At 39.3% G+C, this 6000-nt stretch overlaps 1 protein-coding gene across 1 annotated transcript in view; it reads left to right on the top strand.

Annotated features, from left to right (window-relative positions):
• The first annotated feature begins 1847 nt into the window (after positions 1–1847).
• The window catches only part of DDN (dendrin), a 29798-nt gene continuing 25645 nt past the window's right edge, over positions 1848–6000 (top strand). The window contains exon 1 of the mRNA XM_077297478.1: positions 1848–1858. The gene's annotated coding sequence lies outside the window, so the exon portion shown is untranslated. The remainder of the gene's footprint in view (positions 1859–6000) is intronic.

Below are 6000 nucleotides of genomic sequence, written 5' to 3'. Positions count from 1 at the left end.
CAGCTTGGAGTGAAGAAATCAACAGTGGGAGCAATAATTAGAAAATGGAAGACATTCAAGACCACTGATAATCTCCCTCGATCTGGGGCTCCACGCAAAATCCCACCCCGTGGGGTCAGAATGATCACAAGAACGGTGAGCAAAAATCCCAGAACCACGCGGGGGGACCTAGTGAATGAACTGCAGAGAGCTGGGACCAATGTATCAAGGCCTACCATAAGTAACACACTATGCCACCATGGACTCAGATCCTGCAGTGCCAGACGTGTCCCACTGCTTAAGCCAGTACATGTCCGGGCCCATCTGAAGTTTGCTAGAGAGCATTTGGATGATCCAGAGGAGTTTTGGGAGAATGTCCTATGGTCTGATGAAACCAAACTGGAACTGTTTGGTAGAAACACAACTTGTCGTGTTTGGAGGAAAAAGAATACTGAGTTGCATCCATCAAACACCATACCTACTGTAAAGCATGGTGGTGGAAACCTCATGCTTTGGGGCTGTTTCTCTGCAAAGGGGCCAGGACGACTGATCCGGGTACATGAAAGAATGAATGGGGCCATGTATCGTCAGATTTTGAGTGCAAACCTCCTTCCATCAGCAAGGGCATTGAAGATGAAACGTGGCTGGGTCTTTCAACATGACAATGATCCAAAGCACACCGCCAGGGCAACGAAGGAGTGGCTTCGTAAGAAGCATTTCAAGGTCCTGGAGTGGCCTAGCTAGTCTCCAGATCTCAACCCTATAGAAAACCTTTGGAGGGAGTTGAAAGTCCGTGTTGCCAAGCGAAAAGCCAAAAACATCACTGCTCTAGAGGAGATCTGCATGGAGGAATGGGCCAACATACCAACAACAGTGTGTGGCAACCTTGTGAAGACTTACAGAAAACGTTTGACCTCTGTCATTGCCAACAAAGGATATATTACAAAGTATTGAGATGAAATTTTGTTTCTGACCAAATACTTATTTTCCACCATAATATGCAAATAAAATGATAAAAAAACAGACAATGTGATTTTCTGGATTTTTTTTTCTCAGTTTGTCTCCCATAGTTGAGGTCTACCTATGATGTAAATTACAGACGCCTCTCATCTTTTTAAGTGGTGGAACTTGCACTATTGCTGAATGACTAAATACTTTTTTGCCCCACTGTGTGTGTATATATATATATATATATATATATATATATATATATATGTATGTGTGTGTGTGTATGTATGTATGTATATATATATATATATATATATATATATATATATATATATATATATATATATATATATATACACACACACACACACACACACACACACACACACACACACACACACACACACACACACACACACACACACACACACAGTGCCACAGACTATAATGGGTACGTGTTTTAGCCATGAATAATATGAATAGAACTCATACATAAAAAAATGGACGTCTGGAAGAGACCTTAGTGATCGAAGTAATTTGCCATGTTCCAGATTCGCCGTGAAATACAGAGATATGCAGAATAGAAGGAAAGATTGAAGAATAGAAATATGTTTTATTTAGCCTCAGACTGTACTGGTTTCTGTTGTGTGAACCCTCTCATTAGAGAACATGGAGGAGCTTTGTATGGCGTCAGCCTCGTTAATGAAGACTTCATTATTTGTTTGCCTACCACATATTACCAACAATAATTGGGATTCCTACGTTCGGAGGAGGCTGCCCCAATAGTGATATAACTAGAGGACACATGCTGACATTGATATTTGTGTGCACGGTCGTGTGCTGCGGGGCCAGCACTGAGCTTATACTTTGCATATTCTGTTAATCCAGCTGTAGGAATTGTGCTGTTACATCTAGTTCTCGGTGTCTCGCAGTAAGTACATTATATTTTCCATATTTAACTCGTATGTATTATACTTAAAAACAATTTAACTTTTTCAAGCGCACGGTCTATCATCGGTTTATAAAAAACTGGCTAAAATATAGCGATGGGCGGCATTAATGGCCATTCTAATACTGAATGTATAATGTTGTCATTGTTGCAAATATTAAAAGCTAGCGATATAAAGAAAGTAAAAATGTCATCTGTGTACTAGGTTATGCTATATATTGCATTGGATCCGGAAAAAATAAGTAAAAATCAATAATTTAATAATCAGAAAAAAAAACTTACCCAAACTGGTAATCACTGTGCAGAATTTGTAAGGACGTAGCAACTTTTGTCTTTTTTTTTTTTTTTCAGCATCTCCACATTTAAAAAGCCATGATTTTTTTTAAATCTATTTTTCTGTTGTTATAAGGATATGTTTTATATGGAGCAAGTGTTATTTTGTGCAGTTTCATTTTTGGTTATGTATAATATAGTAAATAACGATTCTCTTTTTTTTCAATTTATGTTTATAGTTTTTGGGGGGGGAGTTGGTGGAGTTAAAAAAAAAAAAAAAAAAAAAAAAGCTGCCAAATTTTTTAGGTTTGTTTTTACAGAGTTTATCACTTGATTTAAAAATTTTTTGCTGGTTATTGGGGTTCACGGCTTTACAGAGTTATTATACTCTTGTTTTGTTTTTTACAACTTTTGTACAATAGAAACACGTTTGCTTTTTAAAAAAAAAAAAAGTTTTTGTGTTAACACAATTTAAAGAGCATAAGTTTTTTTTTTTTATATTTTACCATTGATGTAGCTTTTATAGTGACTTGTTTTTTGTGGGTCTTGTACTTTTCATTTGTGTATATTAGGTTTGTTTACCAGCATTGAGGATGCTACTACATGTTATTTTGATGCAGTTTTTGAAGCCAAAATGGGGAGTGAATTTCCTATATCAACTCTTTGCTTTGATATTTGAATCAGAACTTTACATGTGAAACTCTCGTATTAGGTTTTTATTTGAGACGGATGCTTGAACGAATAACTGCATTTCTGCCATTGCTTTTTAATATGGTATTCATTGCGTGGGATAATGAAATCTATAATTTTATACTATTTGTTGTTAGGGTTGTGACAATACCAATTATGGGTTGTTTATTTTTATCAATTTTTTTTTAGTCCCGCCAAGGGAATTCAACATGCAAGACTTCTATAAGACAATGCAATACATAAGAACTAATAAGCGCACAGACATGGAGGCTTATAGCGACCTCTACAATAGCTTTGTGGACACACAGATGGGGCCTTTCCCTATGTCTAACCTCTTAGAAGCCATGTGGCATCTAAGGGGTTAAACAGATGTGATCAGAATGATCTCCAGTCCTGGCCATTGCGTTTTCAGTTGCAAATGATCAACTGATGAAGGCGCAGGCAACAGTTACTGAGTATGCTAATGGGTTAATGCTGCAGACGACGGGAGGAATTAGATCAGAAGGTGGAGCATTGTGTCTTTCCATGTGATTTAGGAACCGACTTAAAGGGGTGATCCAAAACTAAAATTTATTTTAATCTTAAATCTGTACTTGATTAATTTCCTAATTTAATCATTTTTTATAAATGTTAATTACAAAGTCTCTATTGATCCATCAATACTTTAACTGCTTTATTATATTTTATTATTATATTTACTACTTCCTGTGTGGTAATGCATCGTTTGAAAATCTCAGTGCATTCTCTCTTGCCGTGTCTGATGAGAAGTGACGAGCCGGCAAGAGAGTGCACTGTCAGTGCACATTGTAAGAGACAGCGAGCAGAAGCCAGTGCCACACCCACAAGAGTAGTCGAGAAAGCGCATTGTCACTGTGCACAGAGATAAATAGTGACAACACCCTACTGAGCACCTGCCAAAATTGACAACGCATGTTCAGTACAGAAGGAACTAGCCCAGCCCATGAAATGGAGGTCACTGATGACTGTTCGTTTCAGGGGAGGGGCAGAGGCTCCGGTCACGGCATGTCCTGGAATTCTGAAACGAAGCATCATCAAACACAGAGTAGTAACGAAGAAATACAATACGCAGTTAGAGTAGTTAGGGAACCATAGGGACTTTAATTAAAAAGTGCATTAGAAAAGAGATTAGATTATGACATTAAATAGGCATTTAGGATCAAATGCCACATACATTGTGCTAAACACATGCCCAACCAAAAGTACCTGCATTATGTCCTCCATATTCAGTGCAGCCTCATGCACCCTCTATTTCCCAGTCCCAGCTCCTTATCCCTATGTGAAACACTCAAGAACTCACACAAAGTCCCGAATCTCATTAATTGTCTTAGCTTATATTGACATGGTGCAGCAGTTGTAGCAAGGAGTCCGAGAGCCGTGTTGTAAAAGCTGGTGACCTGGGGCCAGGGGCTCCTTCCCTGTCCCTAACACTAGGGGGCACCCTAGCTTGTCCTACTCCCCAGGATACTTCTGAAGGTGAAGATGCTGGGGCCTCCACACTTGCCTTGTCTCTTGGATCAGCCCTTCATCTGTTCCCTTCATCTGTTCCCTTCCTCCACCCAGGGAAGAAGGGAGCTGCCATGTGTCGCAGTACACCAACCTAACAAACAAGGCAATACGAACAAGGGGTAACTGAAAATACCACGCATACAAATATTCACTCACAAATAACAGAGGAAGGCAGTGGGGAGTGGAGGATGGGGATAAACCAAAATAAGAGGTGGGAAGGGAGTTATCACACTTACGAATCCACGCAAAAGTCACAGATAACCCCTCCAAACTCCTAATATAACCACCAAAACACCTCTCCTCCAAGCTATGCAGCATAAGCTAGCTGTGACAATGTTTTCCAATCAGGACCCAGATTATATAGGGGATAGGAGTGGCTAACTGAGTTCAGCTGAGAGCTCATACTCCCAGAGCTTCCAACAGCTCAGGAAGAATTAATAACGTGTCTGGGCTGTCCTTTTTTAGCACGTACATTTTTCCTCATGATCCAAATTTGAACATGTTTTCCCAAAATTACAACCTATAGCCTGTCCACATAAGTATCCAATGACTGGGCATTTCATCAATCATGAGGACAGGTGGGCTGCTCCTACCATTTGAATGGAGATCCCTATACTTGCGATTGCTGGCACCCCTGAGATCAGACCATTTCAAAGTGTGGAACAAGCATTTTAATGCTATACTTGCGATTGCTGGCACCCCTGAGATCAGACCATTTCAAAGTGTGGAACAAGCATTTTAATGCTATACTTGCGATTGCTGGCACCCCTGAGATCAGACCATTTCAAAGTGTGGAACAAGCATTTTAATCCCTGTTCTGCTAAAAGAATTAAACACTATTTAGAAAGAAGATGCAGCGCTTCTTTTCAGCACAGGAATAGGAGCAATCAGATGCTGCAGTCTTCTGGCTCCTCTATGTTGGGCTAACCCCAGTTTGGTTTATTAAAACTGGGAAGCCAATGCAATAGTGTTTTTTGTTTTTTTTATATCTTCAGTCTGCAACTTTGGACTTTTTTTTTTTTTTTTTTTACTTTTTCCAGCGCCGTCCATCTTTATGTGGGACACAATAGCATAATCTAACGTACTTTGTACTCTTCATAAAAGACATACAGTGCCAGAAAAAAAAGCAAACCGAGTCAAAAGATGCAGCTTTTGGATTCCGTTTGCACCAATATATTCAATGGCTCCATCCTTGTTCTGTCTAAATCCAGTTTTTCTGGGATTAAGATGGAATCCTCATAAAGATACCGCAAAGGAGGCAGAAGCTTAATGTAAGAAACCCTCTAGTTGGAACTGAATATGTTCCTTTGAATAACAGTTGCAGCTTGAAAGTTAAAACAGAAATATCTAGCTACAGAAGGTCTGTGTGTAGCCTCAGTGTTAGGCTAGGGTCACACAACCATATTTTCTCTCATCCGAGAAAATCGGTCGAATTATGCTAATCACACTCTGAACAGAGTTTTATCACAGTGTGATCCCTTTTTTTCTGATGAGGAGAAGATGGGAAAAAAAATTATCCATTTTCTCCATTTTGTCAGTGCGTGGAAAGCGGGACCACACTAGGATGAAATCCGAATGTGCTCCAATTTTTTTTTTTAAACAGACTCATTGACGTACATGGCCGAATGTCTAGA

This window comes from Ranitomeya variabilis, chromosome 3 (genome assembly GCF_051348905.1).
Source record: "Ranitomeya variabilis isolate aRanVar5 chromosome 3, aRanVar5.hap1, whole genome shotgun sequence".
NCBI classification, from domain to species: Eukaryota; Metazoa; Chordata; class Amphibia; order Anura; family Dendrobatidae; genus Ranitomeya; species Ranitomeya variabilis.
This window is presented reverse-complemented; position numbering and strand designations above follow the sequence as displayed.